General features: G+C 42.6%; 1 long non-coding RNA gene across 1 annotated transcript in view; it reads left to right on the forward strand.

Annotated features, from left to right (window-relative positions):
- Positions 1-21,963, forward strand: part of LOC129327411 (uncharacterized) — a 42,188-nt gene that overhangs the window by 16,492 nt on the left and 3,733 nt on the right. Inside the window, exon 2 of the long non-coding RNA XR_008596819.1 lies at positions 15,236-15,373. This is a non-coding gene — a long non-coding RNA (uncharacterized LOC129327411). The remainder of the gene's footprint in view (positions 1-15,235; positions 15,374-21,963) is intronic.

Genomic DNA, 21,963 nt, shown 5'->3' on the forward strand with positions numbered 1-21,963 from the left:
ATGGGCCAAGACTGAAGTGATTTGACTCTCCTACCCAGTCCAGTCAACATTCTGCACTAGTTAAAGTTTCTGAACGCTCTTCAAGGGCAGCCCCATATAGAGTGCATTGCAGTAATTTAATCTAGATGTAACCAGGGAATGCACCACAGTGGCCTGAACTTTTCTGCCCAGGAAAGGCCACAGCTGGCTAACCAGTCAAAGCTAATAAAAGCACTCTTAGCCAGAGCTGCCACTTGCTTACCCAGCAGCAGGTCTGGGTCAAAGAGCACCCCTAGGCTATGGCCCTATTCCTTCAATTGGAGTGCATCCCCATCCAGAATGAGTAATACCTTACGTCCCAGGCGATGGCTTTCTACTCGCCGATATCACTTCCATCTTGTCAGGATTAAGCTTTCTGTACAATTATTAGCTGACATCCACTCCAAAACTGTCTCCAGGCACCCATTCAGGGTTTCTACAGCCTTCCTGGAATCAGCCAGAAGTGTGAAATAGAACTGAGTATCACCTGTGTATGGTGAGAATCAATTCCAAATCTATGGATGACCTCACCCAGTGGTTTCATGTTGATGATGAAAAGCATAGGGGACAATATGGAGCCTTGCAAGACTCACAGATCAAAGGCCAAGGGTTTGGACAGCAATCCCCCTCCACCGCCATGTGAAACTGTCCTCCAGATAGGAGTGGAAACACTGCAAAACAACACCTCCCTGTTCCAGCTCTGAAAGGCAGCCCAAAACAATACCATGATTGATGGTATCAAAAACCACTGAGTAGTCCAGGGGAATCAATAGAGTTGCATTCCCTCTGTCAATCTCCCAGCACAGGTAGAGTTACCAAGTCCCTTTACTCTCCCAGCAGGAGATGGGAATCCTGGCACTCACCTTCCTTGTAGTGCTTGAGCATCCCCAGGCTGTGCGATGATGTCACTTCCGAGACATCATGCACGGCATTGTGCCTCCCCTGGGAGCACTCCCACACTCTGCAGCAGGCCCATTTTGGCCCATTTGTGGCCAATTTCATCCTGTTTGGGCCCAAATCGGGCCTGTTTGGGGCTTAAATTGGCCCACTGTAAAGTACAGGAGCTCTTCAGGGCCCTCCTGGCAGTGCTTCTGTGCTCTGCAGTGGGCTAAATTGGGCCCATTTGGGGCCAAAATTGGCCCGCTGAGGAGCATGGGAGTGCTGCTGGAGCGGCAGCTCTGGAGTGCTCCCATACTTCTCAGCAGGCCAATTTTGGCCCCAAATGGGCCTGATCCGGCCCACTGCAGAGCACAGGAGCTCTGTCAGAAAGATTCTGGAGAGCTGTGCTTCACAGCAGGCCAAATTAGGCCCCAAATGGGCCTGATTTGGCCCTCAGTGGACACAGGAGCATTGCTGGGGCAGCAAAACATTGTCGTGCAGGACCCTGGAGTGCTCCTATGGTTCATAGTGGGTCAATTTCAGCCCCCAAATGGGCCTGATTTGGCCTGCTGTGAAGCACTGTTGGAAGGGCTCTGGAAAGCTCCTGCACTTCACAGCAGGCCAATTTAAGCCCCAAACGAGCCCAATTCAGACCGTTTGGGGCCCGTTTGGTGCACAGGAGTGCACCACGCTGCCCAAGAGCGTGCTCCTGGAAGTGCGTTCCCCCTGCTGGCCAGGTAAGCAGTGGTGAGGGGCCAGAGGGTGGGAGCAGGGAGTCCTGGTAACCCCGAGCACCAGTTATCCACCAGGAGGTCCAAGGCTGTTTCAGTCCCATAACCAGGCCTGAAGCCAGATTGGAAAGGACACAAAAAATCTCTTCATCCAGAAATGCTTGAATTTCTCAAGTCACCACCCATTCAATCATCTTGCACACGAAAGGAATATTAGAGACTGGTTGATAGTTATTGAAATCTCTGGGGTGCTGTATTAAGTATTGTGATTAACAGCTCATAACAACAACTTTATTGAAGACTGGAAGCAAACAGACTGAAACCAGGCTCAACAGGAACCAATTTATACTTAAGAAAACCACACCCTTTTTAGCAACAACTAATACAAAGCAAGTGGTTAGAATCCTTCATTTGCATGAACTGTATACAAAGTAACTATTTACAGCACAGCAATTGGATTATAAGGCAACAGTTATGATTGGCTGTTACCAGTGCAAAAACACCCAATAGCCATGTATGCCTCAGGAGCCTTCATTCAGACTCAAGCTCCAGCAATACACAACTCCCCCCTAAGTTCGGGATACCTTATTGCAAATGAAGTTGCCGAGGTATGACGGGGGATTGGCGAGCCCTCTGAGACCTACACAACCCCTCTGTAATGGACCGTCCACTGACTGGTGGCCCAGCATTGGCAACGGGCTCTGCCCTGCTAGAAGAGGAGGAGTCTCTCGAACTAGCTGGAGTTTCTGGTCATCTTGGTGCTGCTAGAATATCTCCATGCTCCTCAGTCACTACTGCTGAATCAGCCCTTGTGTCAGTGGTGCAAAGTGAATAGTTTTATGTCCAGTCACTGTGCCCGCTCTGGCCAACACTGCCGTAGCTGGTCAATGTGTTTCCGGAGTATGCTGCTGGTGGCATCAGCCACCTCGTAGGAGACCGGCCCAGTCGCCCTGAGCACTGATGCCGGAACAAGTACTTGTCAAAGGCCATGAAAATCCTTGAAACTGACCTTGAACTTGCTGACACCCACCACCGGGATCCAATGACCTTAGAAGTCGGTCAAGTGTATATCGCATGGCTCAAACTGTTGGTCTACTTCCCAGGAACACACTCAGAGGAAGGTGTCCATTGAGATGATTGAGAGCGCCCACCCATACAAAGCAAGTAGTTAAAATCCTTCATTTGCATGAACTATATACAAAGTAACTATTTAAACCAGAGCGATTGGATTATAAGGCAACAGTTATGATTGGCTATTACCAGTGCAAAAACACCCAATAGCCATGTAGGCATCAGGAACCTTCGTTCAGACTCAAGCTCCAGCAATACACAACATTCTGAGTAAACTTCTTGAGTAGTAGGCTCACCACAGCTTTTTCAAGGCTGAGGTAGAGTTAATGCCTCCCTCAAGGAGCCATTAATTACGTCTTGGACCCAGTCAGCCATTCCCCCTCCTCCATAGTAGATATAAGTAGCCAGGAAGAACAAGAGTCACACAAACAGGTGGTAGGCCTCAATCTTCCAAGGACCCTGACCATATCTTCAGACTTTATAAAATTAAAAATATCCCAAATAACAGCACCCTTGCACCATCTGGCCCTGTCACTGCTGGCATGAATGTGAGAAATTGAGCAAAATGGTCACTGCAGGCCACTCAGCAGTCCACCTCCGCCTACAGGCCAGATCCCAACAGGCCACTGACCACCTGGAACAGTTCCACTAGCCTACACTGTGCAAATGCAATGGAGCTGGGATTGGGAATGTATTGTTTGCCACCATCACTGCTACATAGTACACTTTAAAATGAGCTTTAGCCTGTGTCTTTATCACATTCGTCCTGAGTCTTCCTCCATTGTCACTCTAGTTCTCTCCTTTGTCTTTTCACCACCTGCAGTCCCTCAGTAAACCAACAGGTTATCTGGATTCTAACACCTGAGAGAGGGTGCCTGGGAGCAATCATGTTAACCACTTGGGTCATTTGGTCATTCTAGAGGTCAACCAGAACATCAACAGGAACACAACTGTAACTAAAGAAATGACCTCTGTGTCACAAAAGCTCATACTGGGATAAATGTTGTTAGTCTTTAAGGTACCACTGGATCTCTGTTTTGTTTTGATGTACAAGCCAATTGTATAGAAAGATAAACATTACAGAATGCCATGGGACAGAAAATCCATATATTGGCTGTTATCCAGATGGACATGAATGAGGGTGGTTGTTGGACAAAATTCATAGGGCAAAGGCACAAGAAGCTGTCTCATCCCTAATAAAATCACTCATCCATCTAGTTTATTGCTATCACCTTTCTAGTCTTAGATTGGATAAAGAGCTTATTTATTTTTTAATTTTTTATTTATGTTATTTATAGTCTGCCTTTCTCACTGAGACTCAAGGTGAATTACACAGTGTTAGTCAGTAGAGTCAATATCAAAGACATTTCAATAAACATGTAATGGGTATATACACGCAATTTTGCAAAGATTTAAAACCAACAGGAATCCAATACAGAGCTGAAGATATGCTGAAAAATACCACAAGCAATTCTACAACTGATGAATTAAACAGCATGGGAACTACCCAGTAGGATCATAGCAATAGTTGTGAGATCCATGGTCCTTCACCATTTTCAGCAATATTAGTGAAATCTATGGTCCCGAAATATTTACAGCAATAGTAGTAAAGTCTGTGGTTCCTCTTTATCCCTTTACTGATAGGTTCTCTATCCCTTTAGTGAGTGATCTCTTTGAGACCACTGCTTCACAGAATAGTCCTCCTATCTGAGTAAAAAGCCATCTTGAATAATTCAGTTTTGCATTGTTTGAGGAAAGCCAGGAGAGCAGGAGCTTTTCTAACCTCCTCAGGTAGACCATTCCATAAAGTGTGGGCCATGACAAAGAATGCACATGTACGGGCAGCTGTTGATTTTGCCCATGTGCAAAGTGGCACCTGCAGAAGGGCCTTTCAGATGAGCAAAGCTGCTGTGATGGAATATAGGAAGGAAGAGAGGCAGTCCTGTAGATATGATGGACCAAGGTCATGAAGAGCTTTGTAGGTGATAGCCAATACCTTGAATTGAGCTCAGTAACTGATACGTAGCCAATGGAGTGACTGTAGAATAGGAGTAATATTCATGGTCCTCCTAGCCCCTGATAATAGCCATCTGCAGTGTTCTGCACCAACTGGAGTCCCTGAGTTAACTTATGTACAGTTCATTACAATAGTCATGTTTTGATGTTACCTTGGCATGGATCCAAGTGGCCAGATAAGCTGTACTGAGGTAGGGGGCCCATCTTCCAGTCTAGACTGAGTTCGTGGGAAGCATTTTTTGTGGCTGTCTTAATTTGCTTTTCTACCAGCAGCAGCACTGGATCCAGTATAACTCCTAGGTTCTTGCCTGAGACTGCAAGCACCAGACAAACTCCATCCAAAGTGGGGAGTACAATGTCCTTCATGATCTTGTATGGGTTGAGTTTCAATTTGTTTGCTTTCAGCCATTTGACCACAGTCATCAGACAGCAACTTAAGATCTCTACTGCATCTTACGGTGATTTCCCGAACTCAGCTACCTGAGACTTCTTAGAGCATATGTTCTCCCAAAGTAGGCTACAAGACCAAGGGCCTGTGATTGGAGAAAATGAGCAAAGAGTGTTGATATAAGTAAACTAATTCCATGCCTCTGTGTGACAGTTAATACAGTTCTAATCTTGCTAACCATGGAATATATTCTTTTCTTTACTAACATTGTATTCTTTAAGACCTTTAATTGTAGTTATTGAATTGTGTGGAACACATTAACTGCACAGGTGTTAGATGTGAAAGGAGGCTGGAATAATAAACATCAACCAGAAATAAGATTAACTCAGCTCTTCTACTTTATGTTGCAGCATTCTGGGTTATTATGATTCTGTGCTTGGGCTAATCTCTCCAAGGGAAAGGTTGATCTTCCCCATTTATGCAGGCTTTGCTAGCTTTGATATGAAAGCAAAAGAAGTTACAGAATCTCTTTCCAAGATAAGTTTTACCTTTTAGGACCCATACAAAAAACAGGTGGTAACATTACCAACTGGAGTTTAGGGTGGTACAAAGAGGGTGGCCTTTTTCTTGGAACAGATTCCCAGGAAGTACATTGGCAATGTCATTGGTATAAGAAGAATTACTGTAATGGAAATGATCTTGCCCTTACAGCTTACACATATATGTGTTATTCTCAATGAAAAGACAAACCCTGATATATAATTCAGTTGAATATGCAATCCACTACAGTTCAGAGGGTACAGTTCTGTGTATCTTCAGAGCTATAAATATTTTTGTAGAAAATCAACATTGAGTACTATGCATTACAGTAAATGTCACGTTTGATGCACATTTTATCCCTGTTTTATCCTCACCAGGCTGAGAAAGAATGACTGGCCAAAGATCACCAATAGACTGCCCTGGCTAAATAGGAAATTGGACCTGGGACTCCCCAGTCCTCATCCAACACTCTAACATGCCTCACTAGTTCTCAGTTACCATCTAGGCAAACTAAGAAGCCTTCATAATCCAGCGTGTTTTCAGAATCTTTCCTGTTAGCTTATGGAAGCATGAGGCACTGACCTCACCAATTTTAATGGGCCCAGAATGCAAACATTTTCCATGTAGGGGTATTTGTTATGTAATAAGGTGCTTCCCTTGATGTGCATAGCAGAAGTTTTGTAGACCTGCACTGCCTTCAAACATTCCTATATCACAGACATAGTCTGAACATAGTTTCCCAAACAGACCTTTGCTCAAACCTATTTTAAAGTTAAATATTTCTTGTGGTACTTATGGAAAATGAAAACATCATTTCAGGTGTTTTTAAAAAAAAAAAAACAGCCTTGAGCAGAAAAGACAGGAATAATAAATCAATGGGAGCATTATTAATTCAGCTCTTCAAAGGTGTCCAGACAAGAGCAAATCAGGATGAAAAATGCATTGGCTTTAACATTCCGAACACAAAAGGAAGTCAAAGTGGGAAATGATAGATACCATCATTGGTGGTAAATTTTGTGGCATGTTCACATATCACTCTATAAAATATAGAGAGGGTGGCTTGGTGGGGAAGTCACGATCCATTAGCAGCAGCTTGACTTGCAGAAATTTAGCAAGTCAAGATGGTTCTTGACATGGACATAGTAGGATGATGGATAAAACTCTTTTGTGGTAACAGAAAGGAATATCTTTTAAAAGTTTGCATACCTAAGGGGGGGGATTTATATTTTTAACCAAGATTGGCTTCGTAAGTGGATTTCAATAACTAAAATCCAACACAATGATACAAGAGGAAGTGTTAAGCATAAGCCATCTTGTCTCCAATGAGATAAGGGGAATATAAATATTTTAAATCAATCAAAATGAATAAACGAGGGCCTGATCCAGGTTTTTGTCTCTTCCCTCTAGAGAACAGAAGATCTACATGCAGACTCAAGGCTGGCTGATAACAAAGAAACAGCACATGCTTGATTTGCTATTAAATGTTTATTTATTTTGGAGCAGTCTCAATAAAGCTGTGGTTATTGGCCTTAGTATAGATGCTATTGGGAAGCAGTTTTTTCCTGCTTCCCTGTAGCATCATGGGGCTTGCATGTCATTTCTAGATTTTCTTCCCCTTTTCTGCAATCTTTCTCAAACCTCCTTTGCTGTGATGTTTTGGGAAAGATCATAGAAAATCCATGGTGGTACCCATGTGGGTGGGAATGTCCAGATCTTCCCAGTAATGGCCACATCCACATCTGCACCATTTTCCCTGTTCCAGTCCCCTGCAGTGGTTTCCATGATGGGAAATTCCCGGAGATTTGGAGGGTGGAGCCTGGAGTCTGGGGAAGGAGTCAAGGACCCAAGCAGGTTACAATGTGATAGGGTCTAAAACAGGCATTTTCTCCAGGTGAACTGATTTTTGTGGTCTGAAGATCAGTTTAATTCCAGGAAATCTCCAGGACCTACCTGGAATTTGGCAAGCCTACCTCCCTCTCCCCACCTTTTGTATGAGTATAGATGCAATTGACACACATTCCCCACTGCCAAAGCCTTGCAACTTCCCTTAAAGGGCTGAAAACTTTAGCTCCAACATTTTGAAGCTTAGCTCCACCCCTCCCCATATTGGCTCTGGCCCCTCCCACACAGACTGCAAATGGAGCATACACATGGATTCTCATGCCCGCTGCTACCTCACAGTTCCTCCTTTGCGCCAGATCAAAGGAGGTTTTCCGTTGATCTAGCTGAAAGAGGAAACCCTGGGAGGCTCAGGAATAGTGTCCACCATGAGCACAGAGGCTTCTGTATTCTATGTAAGGGAAAGCCCTGTGTTGCAGCAGCGTTAGATTTTGATAAGCAGTGGGATAACATCTTTTTCAGATTACCAATATTCTGGGATCCTGCTGATAGGCTTGCCAACCTCCAGGTGATACCTGGGGATCTCCTGGAATTAAAACTGATCTCTAGATTACAGATATTAGTTCCTCTGCAAAAAATGGCTGCTTTGGAGGGTGGTCTGCATGGCATTATACCCACTAAGGTCACTCCTATTCCCAGACACACACACCCCAAATCTCCAGGAATTCCTCAACCCAGAGTTGGCAACCCTAAGATAAAGTTTAAATAAGATCCTTAACTTGCAAAAAATATAACAGAGTTTGGCTGTGTGCATGAAATGGTACTGGCATTGAGCTGCTGTACCCAGATTGTCACATAGAGACAGCCATCAGGGAGAGCAATTTAAAGCAGTCTCCACAGGGTGGCCATTTCACACAAAATGGCCTTCTGAAAGCCTGTGGCTTATGCATATTAATAAGCAATTCTTTGTTATCTAGTCCAAAACACAGAATTTATGGGGAAAGGTGGTGGGGAGAGATCATATATCAGTGCCCAGGGAAAGACTTCAGATGGAGATGCTAATTGCTCGTTGGCACCATATTGATTATTTTTTCTTTCACAAGCATTTTTCCATTGCCCAGGACCAAATGATGGGACAATGTGTTAACCAGTAAGCCATTTATACTGTGCAGCAACTGACATAAATTCTTTCACAAGCAATATTGTTTTCAGAACAGATGCAGTAAAAAAAACTTCTCTAAAAGGCCCAAATGTACTTGGAGTAAAATTCATTGGACCATTTTTCTTTTCACTTTCTAGCTAGCAACAACATTATAATATTTATAATAATTATTATTTTTTATGAACAAGATTTTTAACTTGCCTTTCTACCTCAATAGGGCCACCAAAGTGACTAACAAATTCAAACATACAAATTAAAATCATCTTTAAAACTATTTTTCCTGTATTTTCTGTTTCCAATATTTTCCTAACACCCATGTTTTCAAGAGGCAAGCTGGGGTTTGCTGCACCTGTATCAAGACTGGATGACATGTTCTCTAGCAAGATTCTTAAACAGTAACCTGTGCTGGAACTCTTACTTTGATGATCAAGCAAAGAGTCAGGCTCCCAGAATCTATATCAGGATAATCCAATCCAGTGTTTTCATGCTGTCTGTCAGTCAGAGAGGCCAGTGTTACGAGATTCCTCTATTTCTTTCTGCTCCTGAAGTGAAACTGGAGACCTGTATGATTAGCCCAAGTTAGCTCACTAGGCCAGATCCTAGACTTGAGAGGCCTGACATTTGGTTCAAGCCTCTGGGTTCCTGATAAGCAACTCTCAGCTCAAATTCTTTGAAGAGTGAGAGCACAAGTTGCTCTTGGCCCACTACTCTTCACCTGGGACATGTAACTGGGGCACAGACATCCCCTGTACCAAGTGAGGGATGCTACAGGAGAGAAGGAGCTTCACCAATTACATACCTAGCTACCAGGAGCAACTAGAACAGAAACATCACTTGTTGGACAGTACTTGTATAAAGACACCATGACTGTAACCCTGGGCTGTTATTTGAGTTCTTTGTGGCCACTAGGATGTTGATTTTTGAGTTGCAGTTATGAGCTTTCTTTACCCAGTGCAGGATGTATGGTGAATATACTATTTCAGTGCAGATTGGAGCTCGGAGTTATGGGGGGAGGGGTATCAAAGGTGGCGTATCAGGCAAAGATGCTCACTGCTTATTTAATCTCTCTAGTACTCGAAGAGTCAACAACGCAAGGGCCTCTACCTCCCCCACTGCTACACTAATATTATGTAATACCAGACCTGTAAGGAACAACACTGCATGCCTTGCTGGGATGTTGCAGGGAGAGGAAATAGATGTGGCTTGCATAACAGAGACTTGGTTGAAGGAGAATGATGTAGTGTGTCTCTCCCAACAAACTCTGCCTCACACATGAAAGAGGCTGCACCTTGGACGTAGTATTTTCCTCTGAGCCTTTGAAGGAAGGACTTGTTTTAGAGTTGGAGATTTGGCCTGAAGCATGATCTGACCATTATCTACTGAAGGAATATGGCCCTGACACCCTGCTAAAAGGGTGGAACTGTTTAAATGGTTTCCCCACAAAGGCTCATGGATCCTTCTAGATTCCAAAATGCTCTGGGGGATGTTAGGATTCCAAACACATGCTCTATTGAGGCTGCTGTAGGAACTTGGAATTTGAAGCTCCTCAGAACTATTGACAATGTTACACCTTGCCAACTTCTTCAACCCTTGGGACAGAAGCTAGACCTGTGGTTTGCCACAAAGCTATGTGAGCTAAAGAGCACTAGAAGATGTCTAGCAAGACAGTGGAAAACTCACGCTAAAACTGATAGAGCATGCTAAAGAGCCCTTTGCTGAAAATAGCAAAGAAACATTATTTCTCTACAACCACTAGTTCACAATCATCCCAATTGATCAAGGTATCCTGACATCTTTCAACTCTTAAATCTGAACCTTTAGTCTCAAGAACAGACAATTAGCTTCGCAAAGTTTTTTGCTGATAAAATAGCACAAATACACTCTAATTTGGATGGCAGCTGTAGTATAGGTGAGGTGGAAGAAATGCTTAATACACCGTCTGCCTCACAGATGGACCACTTTGACCCAGATACAATGATGGATATTGACAGGATCCTGGCATCTGTGAAAGCCACTACTTGTGCACTGGATCCTTGCCCATCTTGGCTGTTAAAATCATGTAAGGACCACATAAATGAGTCATTAAAGGCACAGATAAATGAAGTAAATAAATAAGTAAAGTTGTCTTGCCTGGAGCTCTGTTTTTATATTTCTGGGAGGGCATTTGGTGATAATATATTTGGTGGGCAATGGCGAGCTAAAGGTTAAGAAAGATTGATTTAAGTTAAGGTTAACCTGGTATATGTCAGGGGGATCTGTGTGGGTGAAGAGGAAGAAGTGGCTGTCTCCCAGCTATGATCCCCAAGCTTCCCAGTATAGCATCAACATGGGGTTGGTAGGCAAGGAGTGGGCATGGCCATGGTCTATTAGGCCTCTGTAACACTCACTAGATGTTCTGTTACCCATAGTCCCAATTCTGAGTATATGTATCTGATACTGGGGTCTCTGGACAGAACAGGGATCTATTAATGTACCCCTGAGCTAGACTTGGTGTTGAGGACTCCAAGATTTGTTATCCCTGAGGACTTCTATGTTCATGTCAAGACTGCCTTTACGGGAGCAGTTCAGGACTTCATAGCTGCCATGACAACCATGCGGATGTCCCAGAAAATTCTAGTCCCTATGTATACCATGGGTTGTATGCTCGATATGGTTATCTTTGGAGACAAAAGTACATGGCTTGGTAATGCGAGGAATGCCCACTCTGCCCTTGTCATGGACCAATCATTGCCTGGTGAGGTTTAGACTCACAATCAGCACCTCTGGACAGGTGAGTGGGGGGCTGGCTAGGATGATTGGCCCCAAGAGTCTGAAGGATCCAAAGAGTTTCCTAACTTCTGTTGTGGATATTGTGTCTACTCTGTGGCAGTGAGCTCGTTTATCTTCCACCAATGCATTTGTACTGTGCTGTCTGGTGGAGTTTTTCCAGGGTGTGAAGGGGCTCTTATTCCAGGTCCTGGAGGATGTAGACCCAGAAAATATACAGGCTAACTGTGACTCCTTTGCAATGCATTTTGAAAACAAAATTGTTTGCATCCACTGCAACATAGATACCGTGGTTTATTCAGTTCAGTGTCAGGATGCTATTGGGGCAGTTTGGTCTTAGTTGTATGGATAACTTTCAGCTGGTGAGGTCTAAGGGAGTGCACAAGATGCTTAGAAGTGTGTGGCCCACCATATTTAGGTTTGACCCTTGCCCCACCTGCAGGAGGGCATTGTTCCAGCTGCTTTGAAACAGGTGGTCATAAGACCCGTCCTGAAGAAGGCATACCTGGACCTGAATAACATCAATAACTACTCTCTGGTACCTAGCAGTGAATTCTGGGGGAAAGTGCTTGAGTGTGTGATGGCCCTGCAGCTTCAGATAGTCGTGGAGGAGAAGACAGATTATCTAGACCCATTTGAGTCTGCATTGGCCTGGGTTTGGGATGGGAATGACCTTGGTTGCGCTGCTGACCAATGACTTTCATGAGGAAAGTGACAGAGGAAATGTATCCTTGTTGATTCTTTTTAAAAATGTTTAATGTAAATCAAAAATTCTGAAAATACAGGTTTTTAAAAAGGTTAAATTACAAAGCCGTTGTACAGTTTAAAATAGCTAAAAATGCATAGTTCAGAGAGAGAGAAATCATCAAAAGAATGTGAAATCCCACTGGAAGAAAAACTTCTGAGCAACAAGAGCCCCAGTGAGAAAATTTCCCAAACTCTGTGCATTGAATTAGGCAATGAGAGATGATGAAACAGCAAGCGACCAACAGAAAGAAAGGCCAATGTTTCAGTCTCTGGAGGCTAGGGACGGGGGGGGGGGATTGGAAAAAGAGGGGGGGAACCTCTTGACAGCATTTGATATTGATCACCCCACTAACTCACAAGCACTGTTCCACTTTGGGTCCTTGAGATACTCAGCAGCCAATGCCATCCCAGGTCTCTGTACAGCAGTGCACTGTTCTCCCGAGTCCACCTGCCAGAGAGTTCTTCGCTTCTCTCTGGGGATTTATGCAGTCATCAGCTAGTTAGTTAGAGAATTTCCCATTAAGAGAGCCTGCACTCCTAGAAGTTGCAGCATTTTATCAGTCATCCATTATCTTGAGTTTTTGTCCAGGCTGCCTGCCCTTTGTTACCTCCGTGTGGTACTGGTGGCCATTAGATGGAGCCCAGGTGAAGAGTTTCCTCCAAGTTATCCACAAATGGAATCACCTAAAATGGATCTTGTCTCCCTCATGTCCAGAGAATGTATTACTTCTCTCTGCCCACCCCCTTGTGGGCCAGTCCTTCTCTTCCTGTTCTTCCCAAGGAGAGATACAATGCAGCATTTGGCATCCCCCCCCCTCTCTATCATCTCCTAGGTGAGACATTCCTGCCAGGGTGTGAAATGGATCTGATTGTTCCTTGCTGGCTAGAAACATTTACATAATCAAGTCTTAAGGATTGAATGTTTGAGAGAGCTATTGATGGGATGGGGATGCTTGAGAGAAATTAACTACTCTCCTAGTTCCTGTTCTTGTATGACAGAATCTTCTTGGAATCAGTTTGGGGGCTTTCTATCCCAAAACTTTCAACACTGTTATATAGCCCTAAAGTGGAGTGCATTTCTTCACAGATACCGTCAGCCATAGTATTTTTCTAGATTAGTTAGCTGGATTGGGAGTGGGGGCACTCTGCTTTGGTAGCGCCACTGTTATTTAACTGACCAATTCCAGAAGGTGGTGCTGGGAGACTTATACTCACCCCTGGATTATTTTTGCCTTAGACTCAGTCCCACTTAAAGTTTCCATCTTGTCCCCCATGCTCTTTAACATCTACATGAAATGGCTGGGAGAGGTCATCTAGGGATTTAGAGTGAAGTGTCACCAATATGCAGACGACACACAGCTCTATTTCTCCAGAACACTCTGGTGGCAGACCTGAAAGGTACCCTGAGAAGTCAATGGGATGGATGAGGGCCAATAAACTGAAGCTCAGTCCAGACAAGAAAGAGGTGCTGTTGGTCAACAGAGAAGCTGCTGAAGGATTGTGGAGTCAACCTGACTTGGATGGGGTTGAACTCCCTCTGAAGCTTCACAGTTTGAGGATACTGTGAGAAACTGACCTATGGTAGCAGGTTATTTTTGCTCCTTTTCCCAAAATGTAGAGAGGATGACTGGGGTCATCTTATTCTAGGGCCTGCAAAATTGGACCCCTTTGTCCAATTTCCTTGAAACTTGGGGAGTCTTTGGAAGAGAGGGTGAATTGGATGTTCTCTGATGATCTGACTCTATTTGTTGAAAAAACACCCACTCAGGAAAATCTGCCATTTCCCCTTCATGGAAAACAATGAGCAGACATATGATCTGATCTTAATGGAAATGGAAATGGAACCCAACACATACAACAACATTTCTGAAAATTCTTAAAAAAGATACACCTTCCCTTTCTTAAATTATATGGAATTTAAAAGGTAATTTTTCCAGTGCCCATAGATCACCTCAGCCATGGTGATCCATGATCTGATCACATAAAGGTTAGATTCCTGTAATGTGCTCTACATGGGCTTGCTTTTGAAAATGGTCTGGAAACTTCAATTAGTCCAAAATGCAATTGCCAGGCTGTTGTCAGGGCAGGTTATGAGGGTCATAGCACTCCTATGCTGAAAGAACTGTACTAGCTACCCGTCTGTTTCCAGGCACAATTCAAAGTGCTGATGAATTGTATTGCATTAAGCCTCTATTAAAGGGACAGGACATTTTTCCTCCAGGCAAGGGAGGAAAAAACAGTATGAAAAAAAGACAAATACAGTATGGGTATCTGTATTCCTAACAAAGAAACATCATAGGCAAGAGAGTTAAGCCTTTTCCTTCACTGTAACGGAGCTCTGCTCTAAATTCCCATCCCCTACTAATTGCTGTAAATTATATATTGAGAGATCTAATCAGGTATCCTCAACTTAATGGGGATAACTGTCCTGACCTGGATAGCCCAGGTGAGCCTGATCTTGTCAGATCTCAGAAGCTAAGCAGGGTCGTCATTGATTAGTGATTGGATGGAAGACATTCAATGAAGACCAGGGTTGCAGAGGCAGGCAATGGCAAACCACCTCTGTTATTCTCTTACCATGAAAACCTCACCATGGGTCGCCATAAGTCAGCTATGACTTGAGGGCACTCTCCATCATTATTGTAACTAATATGATAAGGGCTTCCAATGTTCAAATTAACAACCTCTCCCATCAAGGGCTGCTTCTTGGTAGAAGTTTTGAACTTCGTATCAGATATCCAAGTGGAAATGAATTCCAGAGGGATAGTTATATTTGTCTGTTGCAGCAAAAATAAACAGGAGTCTTGTGGTAACTTAAAGACAAATGTTTTATTCTAGCATAAGTTTTCATGGACAAGAGCCCAGTCACTAGGCTGACATATACACATGTGTATGTATGTGTGAAATATTTTGTCTATTATAATAGTTATATTTGTTTACTTCATTTACCCCACCTTTCTCCCCAATAGGGACTCAAGGCAGCTTCCATCATTCCCCTCTCCTCAATTTTATCTTCACAACAGTCCGGTGCCTGTCTATTATTAACAAGTTTTTTACCCCACCTTTCTGCCCTCACAGATCCACCTGAGACTGAGTGTGTGTGACGGGTCGAAGGCCACCCATCAAGCATCCTCGGCAGAGTCGGAAGTTGAACCTTGGTTTCCAAGATCCTGGACCAACACTCTAACAACTACACCACACTGGCTGTCATATGAAGTATGTATACGCTGGTTTTTCTTACACAATACAATCAGCAAATGGGAAAGGATCCAGTCATTGCCCCCTGCCCTTTGGAAAGTAAAAGTGCACTCTAATACATTCAGGTACCAAGTGGAGGAGGGGAAGGAAAGCACCAAAGATCTTGTAAGGGATGGGGACAGAGAGCTGGGGAAGGAAGAAGAGAAGGCAGAGTTAGAAAGGAGGGTGAGGAGAAATGAGGTAGCAGTTTGAACGAGGGCAAGCAGCAAGCAACAGGAGGAAATATAAAAGAGGAAAAGAGAAGGAACAGAAGAGGATAGAGCAAGAGAAGAGAGGGAGGGGAATAAAAAGAGGGGGAATTTTCTGCCTGTTGTGGCTTTCCAGGTTGTTGTTTTTCTTGCCTATGCCAGTTCTCTGTGTTCATGGAGCAGCTGCTGCTTCTATCTGCAGCTTGATGGTTCCACTCCCTCTAGTGAGCAGGGTCAGCCCAGGCCAATTCTGGGAGGATTCTCTGTTCCTCATGCAGATACAAGAGGTTCTCTGTGACTACAAGACTGAACAGGCTATTACAGAGGGAAGAATTCTTTTTTACAAAAATAAAGACAGCATTTTTGTCCTGCAGAGCAAGTTCCTTTAGCTCAAAAAGAAGTAATCGGTGATGGAACTGAAAGCAGTAATTTGTATAATTAACAAATCAACTCTATTGAATCACACTTTAAAATACAGATTTTTAAATGTTTATTAGCAAGACCCCTACCCAAGCAGGGATAAAAGTTTGTAGTGGGAAATGGGATGCAGGGAAAGGATTAAGACACACTCAGTTTCTGGCTGCAAATTAGAACCTCAGCAAATAGTATTTTAAAAAATGAGAGAGATATTGCTTAAGGTGCAGTTCTGCTCTAAGAGACTGACAGTGGGATCCTAAATAGATTATACCTAGATCTGTCTACTTCCAGTGATTTAGCTGCATGTAACTTTGGTTAAGATTGTGATGTTAGCAGTTAAAGGAAACAGAGGCTTGTCAGGGCTCCCTAAGCAGAAAGCAAAGGAAACAACAGGGGTCAGAGAAACACAGTTGAAGGAAGGAGGAAAAAAGGGGGAAAGTCAAGCTGGAGCTGCCTGCGCTATGAGGAGGAGGAAAGTGAGCAGGCAAGGAAGGCGTGGAGAGCCTGAGGCGAAAAGGGGGTGAGTGGAGAGGCTGCAGGATTTGCAACCAGACTGTTTCCGCACGTTGTTAGAGGTGCAGTTCACCCACAGAACTGCCAGCAGCGTGCATAGTGTTTTTATGCCGAGTTTTCTGTGAATTTACCGGTTCCATACTTGTGCTGATTTTTGTTGTTGTTGTGTGTTTCTGGCTTTTTTTTTTTTGCACTTTCTGGCACATTAAAGTATTTCTGAAGAAAACTCCTGCTACTCACTCAATCTCCACCCAGTTCTTCCCCAGAAGCTCTTACCCCTCCTCCTCTACATTTTTGTTCAGTTGCAGAAGCTTGCTTGCAACAGTAGCTGCACTAGTTTCCCTTTTCTAACTTTTCATTCAACGTTTTAGTGCAACTGCAATTGTGCAACAACAACAAAATTAAGAGGGGAATGGCACCTTTCATTGATGGTGATGAAGGTGCCTGACCTCCCTTCCAAAACTGCTTTTGGGGGGGGGGGTATATATGGAGGTTTTCCTGCGACCTAAGAATGAAAGATAAGTGCTTTGGGGTACTGCATGTGGAGGTTGAATTGTTGGTGTGATTCAGCAAAATGCAGATCTAAAGTAGGAAATAGGTGGGAACAACAGGCTGTGCAGAAATGGACACTATTGTCTGTCGCTACATCCCCCACCACTGCAACATTTCAACTTGGCCACCATCAAGAGGCAATGAGGGCCAAAACTGTGTGTACTGCATGTGGAGCTGTACTGCACGCGGAGGCTTTTGGGTACTGCATGTGGAAGTTGAATTGTTGACGTGATTCAGCAAAACACAAATCTGAAGAGAGAAATAGGCGGGAACAACAGGCTGTGAAAAAATTGACACGTATTCTATCTGCCACAACATCCCCCACCACTGCAACATTGCAACTTGGCCACCATCAAGAGGCAATGAGGTCCAAAACTGTGTGTTTGTGTGTGTGGGGTGGTGTTGGTGGGGAATCAACTGTGTTTCCTATATTGAGCTGAAGAAATCAGGCAATTCTTGGATTGCAGACTTCTAGTAAAGGCCAGATGATGCTTCAATATGGAGCAATATGGAGCCAGTTAAACCAGCATTTCCAGGCTATAGATGTAAGATTTCTGGAAACAATGAAACTGTAGGAGGAAATGTGGGGGTTTGGGCAGCGGGGGCTAATATTGTGAAACAGATGGAAATTTTATACCATCATCATTTTCTTATCAAATCTAAATTTATTTTATTGCTTACCAATATAAAATGCATCATTTATACCCTAGTATATAAAACTGAACTATTTGGCATATTTATGAAATTCAAAAGTATAAATGACTTAGTTTTCTACAAGCACAATTTCAACTAGACCCAGAATGTGTGGGAGAACTGGAAACTGCTGCTCGAGCATACATACCTTCATTTTTACTAAGGAAAAGTAAACATTAAAAATGGAAGACATGCAAATTTTGTTATAAACCCCAAAAGTGTGTTATTTGGATGATCACAGTAAACTTTATATAATCAAAATAAGTAACTTCTAAGTGTTATCATCATCAGAAACATTATTGCACATTAATTATATTTAAACAACAAATAGTTTTTGTATCCCTAATACCCTCCTCACTCTTTGTAGTTAAAGCTAAATTCTCTTAGTTAGGAGCCAGATTAAAAGAGTATACATAGGAATTAATATTTGCTAATGCTGCCAGTAAATTTCATAAAAATCTTGACAAATTCTGAGTTACTGGTGACGTGGTCCTGAGCACAGTTAAACTTATATCCATTGAAGTCACTGCAAAGCTCTGAAAAGCCTTATCTTTAAAACATTTCAATCATTTCAAAAGAGAAAATATCATGGGATTTTTTTTAGGGTGTTCCCGAAAATTTCCCATATTTCAATTGGAATTTTTTTTTTAAATCCTCAGGGGGGAAAGCCCAAGTTTTCATTATTATTCCAGGCATCCACGTATGTATTCCAGGCACAATAGTCAATGACAGAATGAGAGAGAGTAGGACATCAAGTAATAAGGAATACAAGCTCACTCACTCAAGACCTGGAAGTTACCTGCATTTTGCTCCTCATTTTAATGTAATTTCACCTTTTATACCTATTTACTATCCATTTAAGAAATTCTTAATTTAAAATTTTGTTTTAAAAGTTTTTCTGATAAAATGCTTTAAAACTAGCCATTTTCTAAATTAGTGCATTAGAAATGTTTAAAACCAGAAAACCTTTTAAGAAAAAAATCTTAGATATTTCTTTCTTTCCATTACTGCCAACTAACTGAATGCATCATAACCATTTCTCCTGCTGCCTCATCTCAAAACTGTACTTCTGGATGGTCTTTGCTGATGTGGCTTTCCCTTTTTATTCCTCTATTTGTTTCTCTGCTGTGGATGTTAAACTCTTTTGGACAAAGCCAAGCATTTAGGTTCAAATGAGGTAGTAGTGCCATCTAGAGGTCACTTCTAAAGCATTTTATAAATCTGTCTTTAGGGCCAGGTTTCCGAAGTTCAGAATTGCCAAAAAAAGCCCAGGTCTCCTTTTCCCAGATATTTGAAAATCTACTTACGTGGAATGCAGAAAAAATTGCTGGTTGTTCCACTCCTTTGTACAACTGTATCCTTATTCTGATGCCTGAACAGGAATTGAGTGGGAGCTGCTACCTCAAATCTCAATGTTCAGAGAAAAAAAGCTATAGGGAAAAACAATATGAGCTTGCCCTTGAAGACTGTTCAGAACCTACCATTGGTACCAAAAGTGGCTGGGAGAGCCTTAAATGGAACTTGCTGAAATACACACATAACCAGTACTATTTCAGTTGCACTGGTTCAGTTTGTTTCCAAACTCAATTCAAGGTACAAATTTCAACTGGGTGTAATGCAAACTTTGTGGTGAATATGTTTTTTTTAATTCCTTAATTATATGTGAGGCAAGCTCCTGATTATATCAAGTCGAAGAGTATCACAGCATTGAATTTTGTTGCTGTAGCCTATAACTGTCTTTTCCCAGTCCAAGAACAAAATTATTTCATTTACCAGAGAAGAGGCATATCCCCCAAGGTTGCATGGATCATTAGACTGACCTACCTGTATAAAGTACGGAAACACTTGTCATTCTTTGTAATTGTGCAATCTGATGCATCTACTGCATCAGAGCTGCTACTACTGCAAGAAAGCCATCTAATAATGCAAGAAAGAAATGTGATCAGAAACATTTGAATTCATGCATACACATCCAAACAGCTTGATGAACAATTGGTCTTTGTTAATCATGAACCAAATTGACAGGTGTTCAAGCATAGTTCAATTTGATCTTTATAGCTTTAAATGGCTTGAAACCACAGTATCTGAAGGGTTGCCTCATTTATATGAGCCTAATGGATTGTGCTGGAACCGATGAGGTTTTTCAACAGCAGCCTCTGTTTTGGGAATTCCCTCCCCCAACAAGTGAGATTAACAATCTTTACTGGCCCTCTGGACCAAACTGAAAACTTCATATACCTGAAAGCTTTTGAACTAGTTTTAAATGAATTGGACATTTGATGTTTTATTGTCCCCGAGTTTATTTATGATAGTATGATTGTCTGTATATTTGATTTTTTGTTACATGTTTTAAAGTAGATTTTTTAGCCATATCAGCAGAAATGCAAGCACCCTAGACACAGGAAGAAATGTTGGTTCACCCATATGAACAGAGAAAAGAAAGAGCGGGCTGGTAACTCTTCAGAAAACGTTTTGTGAGGCTCTTGATACAGTTGCCATTGACAGGCTCAAATTTGTTTAGTGGGCCCTCTTCTCAATCACATCTTAATTCTGTATTGCTACCCTCCAGCTGTCATTCTTACTATATTGTTAGGCACCAAACATCTCAAGAGATTGAAGTGCCGTCAGGTCATTAATTAAAATTCTGCACTTATAGTTTGAAACTCAGCTTCATAGAGCCTTGTTTTCTGTTTAGGTAGAGACTCAACATTATAGAGCCCCATCCTGAATTACTTTGCTTTTGCTCTGGAGCCATACAAGCAGGCTATTGCTTTTATCTACAGTGAAATGTGAGGACCAAAGTTCCCAGCATGCAACATTCTCTGTTAATATAGGTCATAGCAACAGTTGGACTAAAGACACTTTCCCATGGTCTCTTGATATCACTCAGTTGATATTTAGTACTTCTGATGCTATCTGAATTTTTGATATTTATTCGTGGACTAAACCAGATGGGATTAATGATGGGATCTTCCCAGTGTTTTGTAAATTGCAACGGCAGAGTTTCAAGGCTTGGATCAGGGACATGGTGTGAGGTGGGAAAAGGGGGGTTAATCCAGTTCCTACCCCACATAGTTTTGGTAGTTGAAACCATCCGTCTTCCCTAGGTTGCTATTCACACTGGAAGGGGAAATTTCTCCCTTCCCGCTTCTCCCAGCCCAAGTTTGAATGAAGGAACTCCCCTCCTACAGCTGCAGTTCACCTTCTGAAACTGTTAGGAAAGATCTGGTCATGACTATTAACACAGTATCTTGTTTGGTTTAGCCCAAAGTAAGTTTCTTGAGATTGATGGAATGCAATTATACGAGGCACACCATTCATTTGCAGTGGTGCTGCCAGGGCCAAATGTTGGGTCAGAAGTCCAAGTACCAACTTCACAGGTTCAGCAAGGGCCCTCCCAAAGCAGGCTGTAGTTTCACATTTGGAGTATGCATCACCATATAAAGGAGTGCATGCATGCTTACGTGTCATCAAGTTACAACTGGCTTACAGAGACCCCAGCAAGAAACTTTCAAGGCAAATGAGAAGCAGAGATGGTTTGCCAATGACTTCCTCTGCAGCGTCTTCCTTGGTGGTTGCCCATTCAAGTACTGTCCCTGCTTAGTTCCCAAGATCTGATGAGACTGGGTCATGCCACCTTCCCTCCTATATAAAGGGGTGGTGGTGGCATAAGACCAGAGTCTAAAATTACCTAACTACATGTAGCTGTGTGGTTTTTGAGAAAGAGCTTGTAGGAAATAGAAAATAACATACCCTCAGGTAGTGGCTGCTACCAGCTTGTGTAGTAACATGGGAGTTTACCTAGGAGCGTGTCCTTTTGCATTGGTTCTCAGCTATGTTATTAAGAGAATTCACCAGTGACATTGCAAATTCTAAGCACTCAGGCATATGATTGGGATGTATGTCTTGTCTGGTTTTACCTCTGGAATTCCCCATTTCTGCTGTTGGCTAATATGACCCTTCTCTGCCCCTGACCCCATCTCAATCACACATGCAAAACATGGATTTTCAGACATAGACAGACACACTACTGGCTGAGGGTTCACATTTTCTTTATTGTTATTTTAAAAAGATTTGTTTTCATTTCCAAATATAGAACTAATTTTCAGCATATAATTTAAAATTAACCCCTAATACATGTTAACAGAAGTGGGATGCATCCAAGCAGATGCACATATACACACA

This window comes from Eublepharis macularius, chromosome 4, assembly GCF_028583425.1.
Source record: "Eublepharis macularius isolate TG4126 chromosome 4, MPM_Emac_v1.0, whole genome shotgun sequence".
Taxonomy (NCBI): Eukaryota; Metazoa; Chordata; class Lepidosauria; order Squamata; family Eublepharidae; genus Eublepharis; species Eublepharis macularius.